Source organism: Puma concolor, chromosome D1, assembly GCF_028749965.1.
Source record: "Puma concolor isolate L17-30 chromosome D1, mPumCon1.1.hap2, whole genome shotgun sequence".
Classification (NCBI taxonomy): domain Eukaryota; kingdom Metazoa; phylum Chordata; class Mammalia; order Carnivora; family Felidae; genus Puma; species Puma concolor.
Window position 1 is genome coordinate 38,027,307 of NC_141676.1, and position 24,635 is coordinate 38,051,941.

The following is a 24,635-nucleotide window of genomic DNA, read 5'->3' on the forward strand; positions in this document are numbered from 1 at the left end:
TGGGATAGTAGGGAATGGCCTGTTACCTCATTCACACATGACAGGTTGATCTTTCAGGGAAACTGCTCTCTTCCCACTCTGGTGAGAGTGATCCTGGCTGTTGTGAGGTAGTTTGTGGCAAACCTCCCAACAATAACCTCAAGGCACCTCATTTCTGAGGAAGGCTCGAGAAGAACCCGGACCCAATGGCTGCAATGAAATCAGGCCTCGTGAAGGCTTAAGAACTTCTCCCTTTGAATTATCCTGAAGAAAACAAGGTATAGACCGGGCAGAGATAGAGCTATAAGCATGTTTGTCTTTATACTAGTTTATAACAGTAAAATTTGGGAATCCACATAAATGTCCGGGAATCAGAGAAATTATATTATAGATGGATGATGAAACTGCCTGTAGCTGTTAAAATTAAAAATGGAGAAGAATATTTGATGATGCAGGACAATGCTCACACTGCAGTGTTAAGAGAAAAGAAAGACATGTTAAATATAGACCACGCAATGTAATCCAGTCTTTATAAAATACGTTACACATAATGTTTAATGTATTACATACAAAATTGAAAATTTAAGCTAAAAACTTATGGATTTCCAGTTTTGTTTCTTTTTCTTTTATCATCTCTAATAAATCCATTAATAATAAGCTATTAGTGATTAAGTAATTATTAGTAAGGCTTTAATGGAAGAACATATGTTTTATTAGAAGCCAGGGCACAGTTCTACAGGTTCTGGTAACTTTTCAGGTATGCGTTTTGTAGGCACCTGGAAACACTTTCAAAGCATACATTTTGTTAGCTCAGCAATGAAAGGATGATACATCACTTGGGTCACATTACTCACTTCTGTTTATCTGAACTAAAGTTCTGGACCCTGTCTTTCTCTCCCACCTAATAGTTAGAGCAGATAAGACACCATTCACCTAAGGACATCTGTTTACAACACTGAAAAGATTAAATTAAGCTAAAGATTACCCAGGCCCCAAGTAAGCACATCTATACACTCTTTTGTCCATATGTGCACTCTATTCCAGTTTGATATTCCATAAACCTATCATTTATAAATGGAGAAATGGTTGACCACATGACTCTCTGATGGAAAATCCATAAAGGCTAATCTTTCAGGATGCATGGCCAAGTTTTTCAGGCTTAAAATGCCTTTGCTGCCTGCTCTCCCCCCACCACCAGAGCCTCAAGCCCCACTGTAGCTTTCCCATGTGCCCTGTGCCCAGCCATAGTGAGACTACGACAGCTAACACAACTGGAATCTTACGATGTACTGGACATTGTTCTGATTCTGCCAGCAAACCTATAGGGTATTTTCTAGATGAAGAAACTGAGGCACAGAGAGTTTAAGTAATTTCATCATCCATATCTCCCATGATAATAAGCATTAGTTTATGAACCCAGGAAGCCTGCTCTCGCTCTTAACTGTGATACTACCACCCAGATAAATAGTTCACCAAAGAAGTCATTAGCTTCAATTAATCTCTGCCTTAGCCCAGCTCTTCCCTGTGTGGAGAGTCTTCCACTTAGCCAAATTCACACTCCTTTCAAATCACAGAGGCAATATATCTCCTTTGCAAAATCTCCTCAATCATCTCAAGTAGACTAAAGGATTTTCCTCTATGCCCCCATGAGGACCTTGGTTATGGCTCTTAACACACTGCTGTGAGGCATATTTATTTACCTGCTTCTACCACCAATTTGCTAGCTCTTCAAAGCCAGGGTGTAAATCTCTGTTAATCTTTATACCTCCAGTGCCCCACATAGCATCTGACACATAAGAAGTTCTTAATAATTAACATATGTATGAATGATTATGAGGAGTACTATACAGTTCTGCTTACCTAAAACTGAGGTCTTCAATGTCCCACCATGAGAGCCACCACCTGTCCCTTAGAGTTGGTGCTACGTAGGTGAACACTGGACTGGTAGCCAGGGGACAAGAGAAATGCTAACTGTGCTCCAAAAGTGCCATCTTTGATGGGCTCTTAAATGTTAAATGTGGACCTATCCTTGCAAAGGGAAGGGAGAATATCAAAAGAGCCTCTTAAGATACTATCAGGTATTAATTTTGGCTATTTGCCAGCTGTTTTGTTAGGAAAGAGGGCCCCTTTTGAGGTGGGAGACAGGGTGGGTAAGTCTGATAGAGAACTTGGGCTCAGGATGTGGCCAAAAAGGTACACACCTTGATGAAGCTATGTAGTCAGCAACCTAAAAATATACCCAGGTCTGTCTACTTTGGGCAGTTCACACTTCTCCTATCTCAGAAGATTCACCAAGACAGGCATGAAACTCATTGTCTATCCATTTCAATGTTCTTGGATAGTAAAACATTATTCTTGCTAGTTTCACTCACATAGAGACATATTTCTGTTTGAATCCTTCTTACTATCTGCACCATCTTTCTGCGGTGCCTGCATTTTTGTTAAGCTCTCTCAAATCTCTTTTGGAACAAACCTGGGAATAAATAAACACATAAGATGAAAATAAACATACCGTTGATTCACTTTAAGGGTCTGGTTTGAACTTTGCTTTGGGCTTCTAGGTTTATGTGTAACCACATAGCTCGAGGAAGGTGGGATATCCTCACAGATACCAAAAACAAATGCTTTGAAAAGAAGTGTCAAAATCCCAGGAGCCTTTTATCCACTCGTTTGGAGGAAAATAAAACCAATTTTACCTAAAATATTTCGTACAATCGAATTATACATATGGACGTTTGGCTATGTAGAGGTTCATTTGACCATCATGGAAAAATTTGGCTCATGTTATAGTGCTATTGCATTTTAAACTATGAGTTCTTTTTGAAGTTTTGAAAAGTTCTCATAGATATCTAGTGACTCCTTGTGGAGTATTCTCTCTTCATGTAACAATTCACTGAAAAGTAAGAAATCATAGAACATTAAGATTGAAGGGGCCGTGGAAGCATTCAATAACTCCCATCCAGGTAGGGCGCTATCTAGCAATAACCATGAGAAAAGGTTGAACATCTCTGGTAACAAGAAGACATCTTTTGGATTATGGCCTCCTTTCCTCTATAATGGTGAAACAGATTTACAAACCAGGCTGCAATTTTCTTGGGATTTTGCCACAGAGTTAGCTATTTCAATAGGGCTCATAATGAAAACCAAAAAGGGAAAGAGGGGAATCAAACATTGGCTACAACCTGCGATTTTCATTGGAATTATGTTGGGAAACTGAATCCTCAAGACAGTTGGTCTCACTTAGTGGTCAAATAAACAATGTTCCAAGTGCAATGAGGTGTCTCTTAAAAAACAAAAATCTCACTTATTCTGAAATTTCACCATTACTTTATATTTTTGGGTTTTTAAAATAATATCCGACAATCTTGATAGTAAGAATTTGTCATTTGGGTCTCAATACCTAGTGTCTTGCCATGAAACTACACTACTTGTCTTTTGTGGAACAACTTTCTCCTACATTGTGTGTAGTCTATGTGGGATGGTAAAATTAGTTGCCAACTGACTACTTTTGAAGCCTCAGGATAGTCAGGTGGTTATCAGACCCAACCATCCAGTTTCCCCCCAAGACACAGAATCTGAGGTAAGTAAGCAAGAACCCAAAAGGCCCATTTGAGACTACTATTGCAGCATTGGTGCCCTACCGGAATATCTCAGTTGTGAGGCACCTCCTCACCGTATAATGCTATCTTGGGTCTTGACATGTTCCAAGTCTGGTTCTGGCATCCCTAATATCCTTCTAATACAGTCTCTTTTTTTAAAAAGTCAGCCAGATTCTAAAATTGATTGTGATGATGGTTGCACAATTCTGTGCATATACTAGAAAACATTTAATTATGTACTTTCATGGTTATTTGGTACATGAATTAGATCTCAATAAAGCTCTTATTTCTCCCATCCCCAAACAAAAATAGTTAGCTACAGCTGGTTTCCATTGCTTGAAACATAGCAAGATCTAACTCATATAATCTTCCTGTCAAAATGCATATATCTAAGCTGTAAAGGATTACACATTTTCAATTCTCTTTAACGTTGAGTTTACCAAGAAAAAGTAATGGCCACTAGTTTTGATAGGAGTTGATTAAGTCTTGCAAATACAGTGCTATTTTAAGAGGACAGGCAACAATAAAGCACCACATGGGTGAGATTTTAGATGTTCAGACCAGCATGGGACATTAAATAGTAGGAAGGTTAGAGACAGAGGTGTGAAATGTGTAATGGTCATCCATAGAAGAGGTAAGTTTTTCTGCCACTGGTCATAATCTGAATTTATCTGAAGTCATAAACCTAGCACTAAGTTTATTATTCTTGTCCTGCAAATCATTTGTTATCCACCCCATTAGTTCTTTTTTAAAAATATTTATTTATTTTGAGAAAGAGAGAGAGAGAGCATAAGCAGGGGAGGGCCAGAGAGAGGGAGAGACAGAATCCCAAGCAGGTTCCATGCTGTCAGCACAGACCCTAATGTGGGGCTCAAACTCATGAATCATGAGATCGTGACCTGGGCCAAAATTAAGAATTAGCACATAACCGACTGAGTCACTCAGGCACCCCCCACCATTACTTCTAATAACAAGTGTAATAAACCAAAGTCCAGATCCAGCAAAATCAGCAAAAGTAGGCCAAGACCAAGACATATTTTAATTAAATATGCAAAATACAGTGCTAAAGAAAAAATCTTAAAGGCAGCAAGACAAAAGAAGTCATTAACTCATAAGGGAAAATTCACAAAGCTAGCTGGAGATTTTTCGATAGAAACTTGGCAAGCCAGAGGGCATGGAATGATATATTCAAAGTGCTGAATGGGAAAAATCTGCAACCAAGAATACTCTATCCAGCAAGGCTATCATTCAGAATAGAAAAAGATAAAGACTTTTCCAGTTAAACAAAACCCAAGGGAGTTTGTGACCACTAAACCAGCCCTGCAAGAAATATTGACGGGAACTCTTTGAGTAGAAAAGAGAGATCAAAAGTGACAAGATAAAAACAGGAAACACAAAAGCAGTAAAATGAATATATCTCTAAAAATCACTCAAGGTACTCACACCAAAAAAGGACACAAAATATAATAATTTATACATAAAATGTAGGTAAGGAAAGGAGAAAAGACTGGGTTCAAACTTGAATGGCCAGCAACTTAATAGAGACTGTTACTTGTAGCAGATATTATATACTAACATAATGGGAACCATTTATCAAAACCCACTAATAAACATGCAAAGAATAAAGAGAAAAAATCTAAATATATCACTAAAGAAAATCAGCAAAACTTTAAAGAAAGACAAAAAAATGATCAAAGAAAATCTCCAGAAACAACCACAAAATAATAAAACAGCAATAAATACAAATCTATCAATAATTACTTTGAATGTAAGTGGACTAAATACTCCAATCAAAAGACATACAGTGTCAGAATGAATTAAAAAAAAAAACTAAGACCCATTTATATGCTGCCTAGAAGAGACTCATTTTAGACTAAAGACACCTACAGATTGAAAATGCGGGGATCGATGAGGTGCCTGGGTGGCTCAGTCTGTTAAGCATCTGACTTTTGATTTTGGCTCAGGTCATGATCTCACCGTTTGTGGGTTCAAGCCACATTTTAGGCTCTGTGCTGACAGTGCAGAGCCTGCTTGCGATTCTCTCTCCCTCTTCCTGCCCCCCCTCAGCTAAATAAACATTTTAAAAAAAGAAAATGAGGGGATGGAGAAACATCTATCATGAAAAATCGATGTCAAAAAAACGCTGGAGTAGCAATACATATATTGGACAAACTAAACTTAAAAACAAGGACTATAACAACAGAAAAAGAGGGGCACTATATAATCATAAAGGGGATGATCCAATAAGAAGATATAACAGCCATAAATATTTATGCATCCAAATATATAAAACAATTAATAACAAACAAAAGAACTAATTGATATACAATAATAGTATGAGAATTTAACACCCCACTTACATTATTGGACAGATCATCTAAACAGAAAATATATAAGAAAACAATGGCTTTGAATGACAGATTTGACCAAACAGACCTAACAGATACATTTAGAACATTTCATTCTAAAAGAGCAGAATACACATTCTTTTCAAGTACACGTGGAACATTCTCCAGAGTCACATATTAGGTCACAAAACAGACCTCAACAAATACAAAAGGATTGAAATAAGACCATGCACCTTTTCTGACCACAATGGTATGAAATAAGTCAACCACAAGAAAAAATCTGGAAATACCACAAATACATGGATGTTAAACAACATACTACTACACAATGAATGGGTCAACCAGGAAATCAAAGAAGAAATTAAAAAAAAAATACATGTGAACAACTAAAAATGAAAACACAATGTCTAAAGCCTTTGGGATGCAGCAAAAGTGGCTCAAAGAGGGAAGTATATAGTAATACAGGTCTATCTCAAGAAGCAAGAAAAATCTTAAATACACAATTTAACCTGACACCTAAAGGAAAAAGAAAAGGAACAACAAAACAAAGGCTAAAGCTAGCAAAAGGAAGGAAATAATAAATATTAGAACAGAAATATATGATATAGAAACTAAAAAGAAATGCAACAGAAGAGATCAATGAAACTAGGAGCTTGTTCTTTGAAAAAATAATCAAGTTGATAAACCTCTAGCCAGACTTATTAAAAAGAAAAGAGAAAGGACTCAAACAAAATCACAAATGAGAGAGGAGAAATAACAACTAGTTCCACAGAAATACAAACAGTTTGATTATGAAAAACTGTATGTGAACAAATTGGACAACCTGGAAAAAATGGATAAATTCCTACAAACATATGAGCTACCACAACTGAAACAGGAAGAAATAGAAAACTTGAACACACAGAAAACCAGCAAAGAAATGGAATCAGTAATCAAAAAACTCCCAGCAGGGGCACCTGGGTGACTCAGTCGGTTAAGTGTTCGACTTCAGCTTAGGGCATGATCTCACAGCTCGTGAGTTAGAGCCCCACATCAGGCTCTGTACTGACAGCTCAAAGCCTGGAGCCTGCCTAGGACTCTGTGTCTCCCTCTCTCTCTGCCCCTCCCCTGCTCATGCTTTATCTCTCTCTCTCTCTCTCTCTCTCTCTCTCTCAAAAATAAACACACACACACAAAAAACAAAACAAAACAAAACAAAACAAAACAAAAAACTCCAACAAACAAAAGTCCAGGACCAGATGGATTCATAGGCTAATTTTGCCAAACATTTAAACAAGAGATAATATCTATTCTTCTCAAACTATTCCAGAAAATAGAAAAGGAAGGAAAACTTCCAATTTCATTCTATGTGGTCAGCATTACACTGATACCAAAACCAGATAAAGACACCGCTAATTAAGAGAACTACAGGCTGATATCTCTGGTAAGCATGGATTCAAAAACTCTCAATAGAATACTAGCAAACCAAATCCAACAATATATTGAAAAAATTATTCACCACAATCAAGTGGGGTTTATTCCTGGGTTGCAAGGTGTTTTGATAGTCACAAATCAATCAACGTGATACATCTCATTATTAAAAGAAAGGATAAGGACCATCTGATCATTTCAATAGATGCAGAAAAAACATTTGATGAAGTACAACATCCATTCGTGATAAAAACTCTCAAAAAAATAGATTTAGAGGGAACATGCCTCAACATTATAAAGGCCATATATGAAAAACCCACAACTCATATCCTAAATGGGGAAAAAATGAGACCTTTTCCTCTATGCTCAGGAATAAGACAGTGATGTCCATTCTCACCACTTTTATTCAACATAGTATTGAATGCTCTAGGCACAACAATCAGACAACTAAAAGAAATAAGAGGCCTCCAAATCTGCAAGGAAGAAGCAAAACCCTCACTATTTGCAGATGACATGATACTATATATAGAAAACCAAAAATACTCCCCACACACAAAAATACTAGAACTGATTAATGAATTCAGTAAAGCTGCAGGATACAAAATCAATATACAGAAATCTGTTGCACTTCTATACACTAATAATGAATCAGCAGAAAGAGAAATTAAGGAATCAATCCCATTTACAGTTGCACTAAAAACAATGAAAGATACCTAGGAATAAGCCTAAACAGCGAGGGGAAAGACCTGTACTCTGAAAACTATGAAATACTAATGAAAGAAATTGAAGATGACACAAACACATGGAAAAACATTCCATACTCATGAATTGGAAGAAAAAAATATTACTAAAATATCTATACTAACCAAAGCAATCTACAGATTTAATGCAATCCCTATCAAAATACCAATAGCATTTTTCAGAGAACTAGAGAAAACAATCCTAAAATTTTTAATGAGCCACAAAAGACCCTGAATAGCCAGAGCAACTTTGAAAAAGAAAAAGGAAAAAAAAAGGAAAGCTTGAGGCATCACAATTCCAGACTTATATTACTAAGTTGCAATAATCAATACAGTATGGCATTGGCACAAAAATAGGCACATAGATACCTGGAACAGAACAGAAAACTTAAAAATGAACCCATACCTCTAATGTCAGTCAATCTTTGACAAAGCAGGATAGAATATGCAATGGGAAAGAGACAGTCTCTTCAAGAAACAGTGTTGGGAAAACTGGACAGCAACATGCAAAAGAATGAAACTGGACCACTTTCTTACACCATATACACAAATAAGCTCAAAAATGGATTGAAGACCGAATTATGAGACCTGAAACCATAAAAATCCTAGAAGAAAACACAGGTGGTAACTTCTTTGACATCAGCCATAGCAACTTCTTTTTGATAGGTCCCCGAGTCAAGGGAAATAAAATAAAAAATAAGCTTTTCAGACTACATCAAATTATAAAGTTTCTGGGTGCATGGGTGGATCAGTTGGTTGAGTATCCAACTTAAACTCAGGTCATGATCTCATGGTTCTTGAGTTCGAGTCCAATGTTGGGCTCTGTGCTGACAACTCAGAGCCTGGAGCCTGCTTTGGATTCTGTGTCTCCCTCTCTTTCTCTGCCCCTCCCCTGTTCGTGCTCTGCCTCTCTCTCAAAAAATAAATAAACATTAAAAAATATTTTTTAAATAAATAAATAATAAGCTTCTGCATAGCAAAGGAAACAATAAACAAAACTAGAAGGCAACCTTCTGAATGGGAGAAGATATTTACAAATTACATGTCTAATGAAGGGTTAGTATCCAAAAAAATATAAAGAACTTATAAAACTCAACATCCAAAAAACCAAATAATCCAATTTAAAAATGGGCAGAAGACATGAATAGACATTTTTCTTTTTTTTTTCTTTTTTTTAATGTTTATTTATTTTTATTTATTTTTTTTTACATTTTTTTTATTTATATATGAAATTTATTGTCAAATTGGTTTCCATACAACACCCAGTGCTCATCCCAAAAGGTGCCCTCCTCAATACCCATCACCCACCCTCTCCTCCCTCCCACCCCCCATCAACCCTTAGTTTGTTCTCAGTTCTCAACAGTCTCTTATGCTTTGGCTCTCTCCCACTCTAACCTCTTTTTTTTTTTTTTTTCCTTCCCCTCCCCCATGGGTTCCTGTTAAGTTTCTCAGGATCCACATAAGAGTGAAACCATATGGTATCTGTCTTTCTCTGTATGGCTTATTTCACTTAGCATCACACTCTCCAGTTCCATCCACGTTGCTACAAAAGGCCATATTTCATTTTTTCTCATTGCCACGTAGTATTCCATTGTGTATATAAACCACAATTTCTTTATCCATTCATCAGTTGATGGACATTTAGGCTCTTTCCATAATTTGGCTATTGTTGAGAGTGTTGCTATGAACATTGGGGTACAAGTGCCCCTATGCATCAGTACTCCTGTGTCCCTTGGATAAATTCCTAGCAGTGCTATTGCTGGGTCATAGGGTAGGGCTATTTTTAATTTTCTGAGGAACCTCCACACTGCTTTCCAGAGCGGCTGCACCAATTTGCATTCCCACCAACAGTGCAAGAGGGTTCCCGTTTCTCCACATCCTCTCCAGCATCTATAGTCTCCTGATTTGTTCATTTTGGCCACTCTGACTGGCGTGAGGTGATACCTGAGTGTGGTTTTGATTTGTATTTCCCTGATGAGGAGCGACGCTGAACATCTTTTCATGTGCCTGTTGGCCATCCGGATGTCTTCTTTAGAGAAGTGTCTATTCATGTTTTCTGCCCATTTCTTCACTGGGTTATTTGCTTTTCGGGTGTGGAGTTTGGTGAGCTCTTTATATATTTTGGAAACTAGCCCTTTGTCTGATATGTCATTTGCAAATATCTTTTCCCATTCTGTTGGTTGCCTTTTAGTTTTGTTGGTTGTTTCCTTTGCTGTGCAGAAGCTTTTTATCTTCATAAGGTCCCAGTAATTCACTTTTGCTTTTAATTCCCTTGCCTTTGGGGATGTGTCGAGTAAGAGATTGCTACAGCTGATGTCAGAGAGGTCTTTTCCTGCTTTCTCCTCTAAGGTTTTGATGGTTTCCTGTCTCACATTCAGGTCCTTTATCCATTTTGAGTTTATTTTTGTGAATGGTGTGAGAAAGTGGTCTAGTTTCAACCTTCTGCATGTTGCTGTCCAGTTCTCCCAGCACCATTTGTTAAAGAGACTGTCTTTTTTCCATTGGATGTTCTTTCCTGCTTTGTCAAAGATGAGTTGGCCATACGTTTGTGGGTCTAGTTCTGGGGTTTCTATTCTATTCCATTGGTCTGTGTGTCTGTTTTTGTGCCAATACCATGCAGTCTTGATGATGGCAGCTTTGTAGTAGAGGCTAAAGTCTGGGATTGTGATGCCTCCTGCTTTGGTCTTCTTCTTCAAAATTACTTTGGCTATTCGGGGCCTTTTGTGGTTCCATATGAATTTTAGGATTGCTTGTTCTAGTTTCGAGAAGAATGCTGGTGCAATTTTGATTGGGATTGCATTGAATGTGTAGATAGCTTTGGGTAGTATTGACATTTTGACAATATTTATTCTTCCAATCCATGAGCAGGGAATGAATAGACATTTTTCCAAAGAACACATACAAATGGCCAACAGACACATGAAAAGATGCACAATATTGCACATAATCAGGGGAATGTAAATCAAAACTACAATAAGATATCACCTCACACCCGTAAGAATGGCTAAAATCAACAACACAAGAAACAACACGTGTTGGCAAGGATATGGAGAAAGGGGAACCCTTATGCACTGTTGGTGGGAGTGCAAACTGGTGCAGCCACTCTAGAAAACAGTAAGGAAGTTCCTCAAAAAGTTAAAAATAGAACTCTATGATCCAGCAATTACACTACTAGATATTTACCCAAAGAATACAAAAGTACAAATTCAGAGGAATACACACACCCTGATGTTTATAGTAGCATTATCTGCAATAGACAAATTATGGAAAGAATTTAAGTGTCCATCAATTGATGAATGGATAAAGAAGATGTCGGGGCACCTGGGTGGCTCAGTGGTTAAGCATCTGACTTCAGCTCAGGTCATGATCTGGCGGTTCATGGGTTCGAAGCCCATGTTGGGCTCTGTGCTGACAGCTCAGAGCCTGGAGCCTGCTTCCGATTCTGTGTCTCCCTCTCTCTCTGCCCCTCCCCCACTCATGCTCAGTCTCTCTATCAATAAATGAATAAACGTTAAAAAAAATTGGAAGATGTGTTACATATACATAGTGGAGTATTACTCAGCCATGAAAAAGAACGAGATCTTGCCATTTGCAACAATGTGGGTTGAACTAAAGAGCATTATGAAATAAGTCTGTTAGAGAAAGACAAATACTGTATGATTTCACTCCTATGTGAAATTTAAGAAACAAAACAAATAAATAAATGGAAAAAAAAGAATATAGAGAGAGGCAAACCAAGAAACAGACTCTTAACTATAGGGAACAAACTGATGGTTACCAGAGGCAGGTGGGTGGAAGGATTAAATAGGTGATGAGGATTAGGGACTGTGCTTGTGGTGAATCCCTGGTGATGTATGGAAGTGTTGAATCACTACATTGTACACCCGAAACTAACATTACACTTCGTGTTACTAACTGGAATTTAAATTTAAAAATTTAGAAAATAAAGTGAAAACTAAGAAAATTACAAAATAGATACACACATGGTACGGAGTGCTTTCTTCCTTCTCACCTGCCAACGTGGTGTTCAGGTGCTTCATTGAGGTTGGCTGGATGTAGAGTGACCTACGTCTCCTTTGGGCCTCATACGGGGGAAGCGGGCTTGGACTGTAGATGTTATTGATCAGAACAAGGCTTTGGTTGCTGGACCCTGCACTCAGCTAAGGATACAGGCCATGCCTTTCAAATTTTGTTTTTTCAACGTTTTTATTTTTATTTTTGGGACAGAGAGAGACAGAGCATGAACGGGGGAGGGGCAGAGAGAGAGGGAGACACAGAATCGGAAACAGGCTCCAGGCTCTGAGCCATCAGCCCAGAGCCTGACACGGGGCTCGAACTCACGGACCGCGAGATCGTGACCTGGCTGAAGCCGGACGCTTAACCGACTGCGCCACCCAGGCGCCCCCAGGCCATGCCTTTCAAATCCATGCAGCTCACTGACTTCATCCTCAAGTTCCCACACAGTACCCAGCAGAAGTATGTCCAACACACCTGGTGGAAGGCAGGTATCAGTATAAAGTGGGCAGCCACAAGATGCACCAAGTAGATTAAAACCAGAGAAAGAAAAGCCAAGTTGACAGATTTTGATTGTTATAAAGTCATGAAGGCAAAGAGAGGGGGGAATAGAATAATCAAGCTTGATGTTAGGAAGCTGCAAAAAGCAGCTCTCCTGAAAGTTTCTCCCCCCAAAAATTCCTGCTGCTAAGGATGTAACTGCAGCCGCTGTTGCAAAGTTTCCAGCAAAAAAGATGGCCAGTATCCAGGTGCCTGGGTGGCTCAGTCAGTTAAGCCTCCATCTCTTGATTTTGGCTCAGGTGATGATCTCATGGTTCATGAGATCAAGTCCCGTGTCAGGCTCCATGCTGACAGCGTGGAGCCTGCTTGGGGTTCTCACTCTCCCTTTCTCACTGCCCCTCCCCTACTGGTATGCACCCTCTCTTTCTTCCTCTCTCAAAATAAATAAATAAACATAAAAAAAAAGATGGCAACTGCGGGCAAGAAGGCTCCACCCCAGAAGGTTCCTGCCCAGAGAGCTGCAGGCCAGAATGCAATGCCTCCAAAGGCTCAGAAGGGTCCAAAAGCTCCAGTCCAGAAAGCATGTGCTCTGAAGGCATCTGGCAAGAAAACACAAAAGCATAAGAGGCTATTTTAAATAAGTAATAAAGGTTCTTTTTGACACGCAAAAAAAAAAAAAAAAAAAAAAAACCCTGACAAAATTACAAAATAAAAAAAAGTGCAGTATTTGAAGATAAAAGACTCACATGTAAACAATTCATAATTCACAATTAATACACACTGCAAACCTTAGGGTAAAATCTGTTTTATTTTACTTATTATTCATAACAGTCTTGTATTTCAACTTCGAACAATTTAGTGGTTTTCTCAAGGTTACAGAGCCAAGAAATAAATGAAATGAAATTCAAACGCAGATCCTCTGATTCCAAAGGCCATGCTTTCTCTTCACGTAGCATATAATGCCTGCTCTTTCAGCATTCTGAGATGAAAGCTCTCAATCAAAACTGAAGCAAGAAGAAATATAGATTCAGCCATACTAATAAAATGTTAACTTTCTATTAGATCAACATGGTGAGGGACATTCTTTACATTTTCACACACACGTGTATGTGCACACCCCCCCTAAGGAGCACCACATTTTCTAGGAATATTAGAATTATTTAATCTGTTCCTAACTTACTTCTTAGACTCACCTCTTCTTCTCTGCACCCCAATACACTCCAAATACCGTGAATTATTTATATGCCATGTTTATTGAAGTTTACATATAATTTTCTCTCTGCTCAAAATACCCTTCCTCAGGTGCCCCAATTTTTGCCTAATCATTTCAAGGAAAATGGCTCAGTTCAACCTTCTCTTAATTAGACCCTAAAAGTGAATGATCTCAATATTTCCTGTCTTACAGACTTCTGAAGTATCCTGTGTCTACCTCTGACACAGGGCATTTCAATCTGTATTACATTGGCGACTCACTTTTTTCGACCACTACAGGGCACATTACTTGGGTCTAAAAACTGTATCTATTTGTCTTCAACTTTCAGTCCCTACCCAGTTCCTGGAAAATATGAAGTACCCAATCATTGCCTATTGATGAATAAAACCATTGATCATTCAAGAGTTTGAAAAACTAAAACATTTTTTCCTGAAATCTAATAAATCCAGTTCAGTGTATGGGAGGATGTTCTGGTTAAACAAATAATTTGCTTGAAATATTCTCTATAGCATAAATATTAGCAAAGAACCATGATATTATGAGATATATGAAAGCCCTGCTAAACATAATTTACTTTTTTTTAATGAAATTTTGGATATTATTATGCTTCAACATCATTTAATAAAGAGATCTGGTTAGTGTGTCAAATGCCAAGGAACTTACTATATAGTGGTGTCACTGTTGTTGTTCCAAATATTAATCCAACAGTATTTCTTTTTTTTAATATTTTAATGTTTTTTTTTTATTTTAATTAAAAAAAATTTTTTTTAACATTTATTCCTTTTTGAGAGACAGAGCATGAGTGTGGGAGGGGCAGAGGGAGAGGAAGACACGGAATCTGCAGCAGGCTCTAGGCTGAGCTGTCAGCACAGAGCCCAATGCAGGGCTCCAACTCATGGACTGAGAGATCGTGAGATTGCGACATCATGACCTGAGCCCAAGCTGGATGCTCAACCGACTGAGCCTCCCAGACGCCCCTGTTTTAATTTTTTTTTAATGTTTATTTATTTTTGATAGAGACAGAACGTGAGGGGGGAGGAGCAGAGAGAGAGGGAGACACAGAATCTGAAGCAGACTCTAGGCTCTGAGATTCCAGCACAGAGCCGGATGCAGGGCTAGAACTCACAACTGTGAGATCATGACCTGAGCTGAAGTTGGACACATAACCGACTGAGCCACCCAGGCACCCCAATCCAACAGTATTTCTAAAAAGCTTATTTTGTGGGCACCTGGTTGGCTCAGTCAGTTAAGCATCCATCTTCAGTTCAGGTCATGATCTTGCAGTCAGTGAGTTCGAGCCCCATGTCGGGCTCTGTGCTGACAGCTCAGAGCCTGGAGCCTGCTCTGGATTCTGCGTCTCCCTCTCTCTCTCTGCCCCTCCCTTGCTCACACTCTGTTTCTCTCTCTGTCTCACAAAAATAAATAAATATTTAAAAATTTTTAAATAAAAACTTATTTTGGAAGCAACTGTAGAGACTATATTCAGTAATTTTTGGGATATCTTATTAATCTTCTGATACTGTCACACTGATGCACTGACCTTGAAAAGTATGTCACTAATATTAAATTTGTCCTGGGCAAGAACTCATGCTTGAAGGAGGCCAAGCCAATGATCTTCTGCCTATGTCTTCTTCCCAATTTACCTGTCCTATTTTTATCATCCATGTCCCATTCTTGGCTTGATATCCTGACCTGATATCCTATCTTGCCTTCTCACATTATATAACCTTTTAGACTCTGTCCCTCATTTAGGACTACAGTGATCAGGATGTTATGGGCTGGAGCACCTCCTTAATTTTTACCATTCCCCATTGCCTATGGTGGGGACTCTACTCCAGCTCCCAGTGGACTTTTCTTTTCCTGAGCTACTCCCCAGCATCCTCCAGGGAGAATGGCAGGGTAGAGGGATTATACAGGCAAAATTTTGACAAGTTTGTTATTCCTCCTTATCATAAAAAATATATGACCAGACCTTTATGATAGGGACCCAGTGGACATTTGAATTAACGGTGAATTTTGTTTGGGGGAGAAACTGTTCTCAGCATTTCCTGAATTCTAATCCTTACTTTGAACTTTGAATTGTGCATGGGAACAGACAAGACAGTTCTCTTTCATGTCTTAACATCACTCTCTGTAAAATTGACTATAAGAACAGCTATCTATTTAAAAAGTGGATACCTAGATCAACTTTTGTTTGTGAAGAGTCACACTAGAATTGAAAAGGTCCCCATTTGCTTAAAATGATGGTTTTCTCCTGTTTCATTTGAGTGAATACCTGGAAATCTTGATGGGATTTTAGCGTGTCATGTGCATATGTGTCTAATGCACAGAATGTTTATATATTAAATTATGTCATATGAACTAGATATAATTTTTAATATAAAATATGACTTTATTAGATGTCTGCCATAAAGTCACAACCATGGGTGTCCTAAGGTTGGGAATGCGGGCAGACAAGCAGTCTAAGCAAGCATGAATTTCCATTTCTCAGTTTTCCTACAGGCTTGTTCCTCAATCATTCCTTTCTTTAAAGACAAGCTGTAGAAAGTATCAACTATCAAGAAATATATATGGAAGAAATTTTAAAATTCGAGCCAATACTTGTCTCAGAAAATCGCTGCTCACTTTGGAAACAGAATGCTCCAGCTTAGTTCAAGGAGCTCCTGATCTCCATACCAGCGTCGTTTCAAAACCTCTGTGCTCACATTCTCAAGACCAGCCTCTAAAGCAACTGTTCCCCCTATATTTTTCCTTAAAATGAACTGCAAGTTATAATAGGGTGGTTTTACTCAAATGGGGATTGAGATGCTAATATTTCCAAAGAAAATGAATCCAGAGTTTAGCATAAATATGTAAAATGTACATTTCTCATTTCTAATAATTTTTTACATTCCACGTAGAACATTCACACTGCACTCATTCATGGACTCGGTGCCTAATTTGAAACATATTTTCCATTGGAGAGATGATTTTATATGGAAAAGGAAATAACTCCTGTGGTCCCTCTGTGTATATTGAAAAAGAAGTCTGGAGCCATTATATAGTTTATGCTTAAGTTTTGATTAAAAGATACCATGAAAATCCCATGAGAGTGTAGTCCAAGGTAGAGGATTTGATTTGAGCATATTGAAAAAAGATTGGGTGCCCAAATACCAGTTTTAAGTATCTTTTCTTACTGAACTATATAATAAACAATCCACATGAATGTAAAAACCAGCAACTTCCTGAATCATGGTCACATCTGTTTTCCAGTCAAACTTAAATCCCCTATCTCTAAATTTAGTGAATAATTCATTTTAGATCTGGAAGAGAAGTTAGTCCAACTCCCTCATATTACAGATGAGGAAATTGAGGCACAGAGAGATTTCTCCTCCATAACCCCTACTAATCCTTCCAGTCTCAGCCTAAGTCATTCCTTGGGGAAGCTTTCTCTGATTCCTGCCACCACCAAAAATGATGCCTCCTTGATATAGACTTACAAATTCCTCTGTATTTTTCCTTCATACTGTTTAACATAACTTATAAGCATGCAGCTGTTGTTGTTGTTTTAATGTTTATTTAGTTATTTTGACAGAGAGAGAGAGAGAGAGCGCAGGGGAGGAGCAGAGAGAGAGGGAGCGAGAGAATACCAAGCAGGTTTCAGGCTGTCAGCACAGAGACCCGCATGGGGCTTGATCCCACGAACTGCGAGACGATGACCTGAGCTGAAATTAAGAGTTGGAGGTTTAACTGACTGAGCCACCCAGGCGCCCCATTATGCACTTGTTTTTTGTGATGTTTTGGTTTAAAATCTGTTGTCACAAGGGAAAGCTCCATGAGGCTCCACACTGACTAGCACATGCCAGGCACAGAGAGGGTGCCCAGTAAGTATTTAATAAACCAATGTTTAAGTGACATGCAATGACACAAACATATGTGTCACTTCATTTATAAAATGAGAGGATACACTAGATGGTCTTGAAAATTTATACCAACTAGAATAAAATTTATGAATGCTCAATTAGATCTGATGTTCTTTCTGCTCAGCCACAAATGTCAGAGAAGACAAGTCTTGTTGCTATTTCTGTTTCTCCATTTCCTGTTTGTGTAACTTTGGACAAATTATTCTCTACATTGAAGCTCAATTTCTTTAATAGAAAAAAATAATAAAAATCTCTCTTCCAACTGATTTATTTTTTAAATTTTATTTAAAAATTTTTAAGTTCATTATTTTAGAGAGAAAGCATGAGCAGAGGAGGATCGGAGAGAGAGGAGGGAGCAAGAACCCAAGCAGGCTCCCCACCGACAGCGTGGAACCTGAGGTAGGGCCCAATCCCATGAACCATGAGATCATGACCTGAGCCGAAATCAAGAGTCAGATGCTTTAACTGACTGAGCCGCCCAGACGCCCCTAATTGTATTCTTTAATTATGGTAATATGTATAAACACAAAATTTATCATTTTAACCATTTTTTTCTAAATATTTAGTTTTGAGAAAGAGAGTGAGTGGGAGAAGTGCGGGGGGGTGGGGGTGGATAGAGGATGTAAAACAGACACTGCGCTGACAGCAGACAGCCTGGTACAGGACTCAAACCCACTGACTGTGAGATCATGACCTGAGCCAAAGTCAGACACTCAGCCAGCTCAGCCACCTAGGTACTCCACCATTTTGATCATTTTTAAGTGTACAGTTCAGTGTCATTGAGTACATTCATGTTGTTGTACGACAATCACCACCATCCATCTTTGGAAATGTTTTCATCTTCTCAAGGCATTTACTTTTGTATTCCCGCTTGACCAATCCTTCCCTTTTTCTCAGACCTCCAATCCATTTACCTTTCCTCACCATCCGTCACTTGAATTATCTGTTACTATGTAACAGGCCATTTATTGGGCTCACAATTCTGCGAGGTGGTTCTTCTGATCGAGTCTGGGCTCAAATGATCTTGTGTCTGAGTTTGGTTCAATTGGTTAGTTGACTGGGGCTTGGCTGGTCTTGGATGGCCTTACTCATGTCTAGCCATAGGTTGGTTGTTGGCAGGTGTGACAAGAATGACTAAATCATGTAATTTCATCCTCCCAGTAGAAAAATTATTCATATTGTGGTGATGGCAGTATCCCAATAGCACCAATAAGTCAAGACCCAGTGCTCCAATGCTTTTCAAGTGTGGAGCCATTATCAGTGTGGAGGAGACCACAAAAGGGCATGGATGCAGGGAGGCCTGGACAAATTGGGGGACATTACTACAAAAACATATCAAACCCTTGTTAACAAATTGGATTCCATGTTCTACCACTACATTCATTTCTACACATTATCAACTCTCTTCCTAATTCTCCCTCCAAAACACTCAATTGGAAAAAAATCAAAACTGTGGTCAGAGCTAACAATCTGCCTATCCTGTCCTATATTGGAGTAATTTATTATTACTGAAGAATATCATCAAAACAGGCTAGATGCATTCACTTGTAATTCATGACTACAAATCCCATCTGGGCGCTGAGTATTACTTATTACTCCCACATTATTTTTCTGATTAATTCATTTTGATATTGTCCTAGAGATAATCTTACTTCCTAGTATCCAGCACATAAATACACACATGGAGAAAGAGAGAGAATCAGAGAATCACAAGGGTGTTTCCTTCTCTTGCTGACAACAACTCTCCTGCAGCTGATAGCACAGTCTTTGCCTTCCTTCTAGAGAGATGCCTTTCAAATCCATTTCTTCAGGCTTAGTCTACTTCTTGTGCTTCCTCCTCATATACCCAGCTGCGTCCTGTCATCTCACTTAGATGTCTGCTAGGCAGCTCGAACATAACATGCCCAAACAGAACATTTGATTCTGTTTGTTTCTTCACCCTCATCCTGCAGCACACAAACCTCGTCTCTCTCTCCCGGTTTTCCTCCATTTCTAATGGCACTTAATGTTGCTCAAGCCCGTAAGTGGGAGTCACTCTTGTTTCCTCTTTCTTGCTAGCCCTCCTCATCAATCCATTAGCAAGTCTTGTCAGATACCAAAAATCTATTTCAAATGCACATGCTTTTTTAGATCTCTGCTTCCACTACCCTTGCCAGGCTACCATCACCCCTCATCACCTGCAATGTCTTCTTAACTGCTCTCCCTGCTCCTTCTCTTGGACTGTTGTGTCTACTCTGTCTACGCAGCTGCTGGAATCTTTCCAGAACACGAATGATCATGTTGCTCCTCTGCTTGACATTTTCTGATGGCTTTTCACTACACACAGAATTAAATACAAACTCTTAATGGTTGTTTGCAAGGCCCTGATATGGACCCTGTCTGCCTCCTCCTCAGCCTCACCTGACATTACTCTTCTCTGTATTCTTATGCTTCAGCTACTCAGGCCCAAGTTCTATTGCTTGAACACACAAGGCCTATTCCTGCCTCAGTGGCTTTGGCACTTCCTATTTTCTCCACATAGGATGTTGTTCATGTGGTGAGGCATTATCATCAATCCGGTCTCATCTCAGATATCACCTGGCCATCCTTTCTAATGTCGCTTCCCCTCTACGTCCTCCTCATACATAACTATACACACCCCTGCTCACTCTCCATCACATTACCCTGCTTCTTTCTCACAGTGTTTGTATTACTTGAGATTTTTTGTTTATATCTCTTCCACTAAAATATAAAATCCTCAATTGCTGACATACCTGTTTTGTTCACTACTTTATTCCCAGCTTCCAGGAAAAAGTATGAAAAATAGTAGCCATTCAATAAATACCTAAAAGAAGAATAACAAATTGTTTTACATTACATGCTTTCTGTGAGAAGTTTTTTAATAACTTTTTTACTGTTTCATTTATTTTTGAGAGGGCACAAGGGGGGAAGGGCAGAGAGAGGGGGACAGAGGATCCAAAGTGGGCTCCACTCTGACACTGAGGCTGATGTGAGGCTCGAACTCATGAACCACGAGATCATGACCTGAGCTGAAGTCGGATGCTCAACTGACAGAGCCACCCTGGTGCCTCTGTGAGAAGTTTTAAAATGTATATTAAACACTCTAGTACATTGTAGTCCCTCAATAAATGTTGTTCATCTCTTTCCTCACAACTGAAAATGGATATTTTTTCATCTTTTTCCTTTGGCACGTAGCAGTTTCTAGAAATAGTATGCATATAATAATAATTTTTTGTATCAAAGCAATGATTTTATAATAAGTGGTCAGTATGGATTCCATAGGGTATTTCAGTCAAGATATTTTTGGTAACAAGTAACATAAATCCATTTATACTAACTTACATATAAAAGAATAATCATAATAAGGGCAAAGGTGTCATCTTATAGATATACAGAAAGTACAGCCATGACCTCCCTGGATCTTGGAACTGAGAAGTAGAAAATTATTACATACCATAGCTATTTCTTCTGTGGTAGCATACATTTTTGTCTGGATCATTCTGTCTCTGCAGTTCAGATCTTTCTAGTGTTTTAAGCAACAGCTATCCCAACCCTGGCTTTCTATTGTGCATAGTTCTAATGACCAAAAGACAGTAAACCAGTGTCTGAGAAAGAAATTTCCAAATTCCTATCAAGAAAATCTGATTTACCCAAATTGGGTCAAATACTTGCCTCTACTCAAACATGTATGGCCAGGGGTTGTGGTGATATATTATCAAATGATTGTGCATGTGTGTGTGGGTAAGAGCAGAGTTCTCAGGAAAAAAAAAATGAACAAATAAAGAAATGGACAAATTCCTCAGAATGCATTTACCTCTCAAGATCCTTAAGTTCAACTTACAGAGGAGTGGAGAATCTATCTCCAATGGCAGCTTTGGTTTCCAGATCTTAGCTGATTTTCCTTAACCATGTCCCATTCAAATGGTGAAAAATACATTGAGAGGAGAAACTTGGCCCAGATGTATGTGGAGAGTTTGCCTTGTGTCAGTCACTAATGAGACTTCACACTCCAGGGGCCTACCAGTGAGCGGGTGTCTGATAGGTGTAAATTACAAGTCAGATACACAAAGTACTCACAATATGGGGGCAAGAAGTCTTGTCTGATAATGTTGAAGGAACAAATGTAATTGGCATTTTGATCAGGATACACATATTCCCAGGAAGAACCATTTTGAAGCAAGTTACCGAGTAGAGATTGAAACTGAGATGCAAATAGACACCACTTTCATCTTTGACCTCTAGAGAAGCTTGATTTATTAAGAGTGTAGGAAAACAGAATGATTTGATTCCTGGTGTTAGCACGGGCACTAGAGTGGAATCATGGAAGGAAGGGAAAGTGGATTTGTTTTAATCCTTTTTGTCTTATCCTCTAAAAGGCAAACCTACTGGTTTCCCATGCATAAGAGAGAAGTATTTTTTTGAATTTCAGGACATAATTCTTCCACCTGCCACATCCCATCTGTGACTCTCTCATGAAGAATGAACACTCTTTGAATTGAGAGATAGGGAAGAATGAGAAAAGGGTGAAAATTAGACTGACTTTTTGAACAGGGAATAAAAGTTAGAAAAATTAAGAAGAGGATGTATGACTGAATGCTGCCTTATATTTTAGACTGTCCAGACTAGAAGGAAAATATTTGTTACCTACGTCAAGTCCAGCTTCATTTTAACAACATCAGGGGACAGTAATTAAGAAGGTATAAATGTTGGATATGCAAAGGTTATTTATGCCTTGAGCAAGTAAAACAGAGATTATAGTGTTTATCACTTATTCCTTAGATTTCCAACTTGACTTCATAAACACATGTTAAGACCTGACATCATAGACCAGGGCGAAAACACAGAATGTACACTATTTGTCATTGTCTGGCATGACATCCAGCAAAACTCATTGGACTTAACTATGCTAACCATTTTGAATGGTCCATATATCAGCTGTTTTCTGGCAACTACATTTTTATTTATTCATTCATTCATTCTTGCATTTCTTGACGCATCCATTCTCCCAAAAGATTTTTTTGAGAACCTTTCCAATTCCAGGAGGCAAATATAATAAGGCAAAGGAGGAGGAGAAGGAGGAGAAGGAGTAAGAGGAGGAGAAAAATTAATTAGGACCTTGCAGAGTACTTTGTTTTGTTGTGCACTTACTCTATGTGGTAGTTAATTTTATGTGTCAACTTTGCTAGGCTATAGTGTCCAGTTGTTTGATCAAACACTAGTCCATATGTTGCTGTGAAGGTGTTCTGTAGCTATCATTTAATATTTAAAAGATCATCCCTGTGGGGTGCCAGGGTGACTCAGTCAGTTAAGCATCTGACTCTTGATTTCAGCTCAGATCATGATCTCATGGTTCACCCTGACCAGTGCAGAGCCTGCTTGAGATTCCCTCTGCCTCTTCTCTCTCTCTCTCTCTCTCTCTCTCTCTCTGCCCCTCCCCCCTCAAAATAATTAATAAAATAAATTTGTAAAATAAAATTAAATTAAAAAAACAATCATCCTTGATAATATGAGAGGGCCTCATCCAATCAGTTAAAGCCTTAAGAGCAAAAACTGAGGTTAACCAGCAAAGAAGGGATTCTGTCTCAAGATTTTAACATAGAAGTCCTCCCTGAATTTATAGCCTCCCTAAATTTCTGACCCACACACTTTAGACTGAAGATTGCAACCGACTCTTTTCTGAGTTTGTAGGCTGCTGTCCTGCCTCACAGATTTTGATTTGCCAGCCTCCACAGTCATGTGAGCCCATTCCTTCAAATTTCCATCTTTCCTCCTCCCACTGTGCTCTCTCTTTCTTCTCTATATTAGGCACTTTCCGAAAGCTTTATATTTACTTAATATCTCATGTAATCTCTGCAACCAGATGCAGATCCAGATATTATTAGGCTTAAAAGTAGTCTATTTGGAAGGTTCTTTTTAAGGAAAGCAATATAAAATTAGAAATACAAAATTAGATACTGAATTTGGAGAAAATCTCCATAAATGAAGCCTTGCAACATACCCTTTGTTAATGTCGTGGTAAATCCATCTCTCTCTTTTTTTTTAAATGTTTATTTTATTTTTTAAGACAGAACATGAGCAGGGGAGGGGCAGAGAGAGAGGGTGACACAGAATCCGAAGCAGGCTCCAGGCTCTGAGTTGTCCGCACAGAGCCCAAAGCCGGGCTCCAGCTCAGGAACCATGAGATCATGAACTGAGACAAAGTTGGATGCTTAACCAACTGAGCCACCCAGGAACCCCAATCCTTCTCTCTTTACAACAACCTGTGAAATAGGTACTGTTATTTTTATTTTTCCCACCTGACCTAGGAGGGAATTGAGATTTAAAAGAGTGACGTGCCTCATGCCTTAAAGCTCAAGATTGGACAATGTAAAATTCTAGAATAAATTATATGTTATGCTTAAGACTTAAGGTGCCTTATGTAAGTATCTTAGGTAACATTTCACATAGGAAGTTTCTATTTTCAATTGATGAGAGGCAATTCGGAGAGGTCTATGCCTTCCAATTTGATGTACCTTTTTAATTTCTAGATCCAAAGTGTACCACCACCACTGCTAACCGAATAGAACATAGAGAAACAACACGCCATGTAATCAAAGGCTTGAAACCCATATGGTGCTGGCATACTAGGATTTCTGGTCAAAAAATGGTAATAGTGCATTTAAAAAAAACTGAAGCAAAATGGAATGCTTTTAGTATTTATGGGTTTTATTATTTTTTTTAATGTTTATGTATTTTTGAGAAAGAGAGACAGAACATGAGTAGGGGAGGAGCAGAGAGAGACACACACACAGAATCTGAAGCAGGCTCCAGGTTCTCAGCTGTCAACACAGAGCCCAATGTGGGGCTTGAACTCATGAACCACAAGATCATGACCTGAGTCGAAGTTGGACAGTCAACCAACTGAGCCACCCAGGAATTCCCTCTGTCCT

The 24,635-nt window shown here is 38.6% G+C and overlaps 1 pseudogene; it reads left to right on the top strand.

The window, feature by feature from the left end:
• Positions 1–377: 377 nt before the first annotated feature.
• On the top strand, positions 378–13,275 carry LOC112865619 (uncharacterized; annotated as a pseudogene).
• The last annotated feature ends 11,360 nt before the right edge of the window (positions 13,276–24,635 follow it).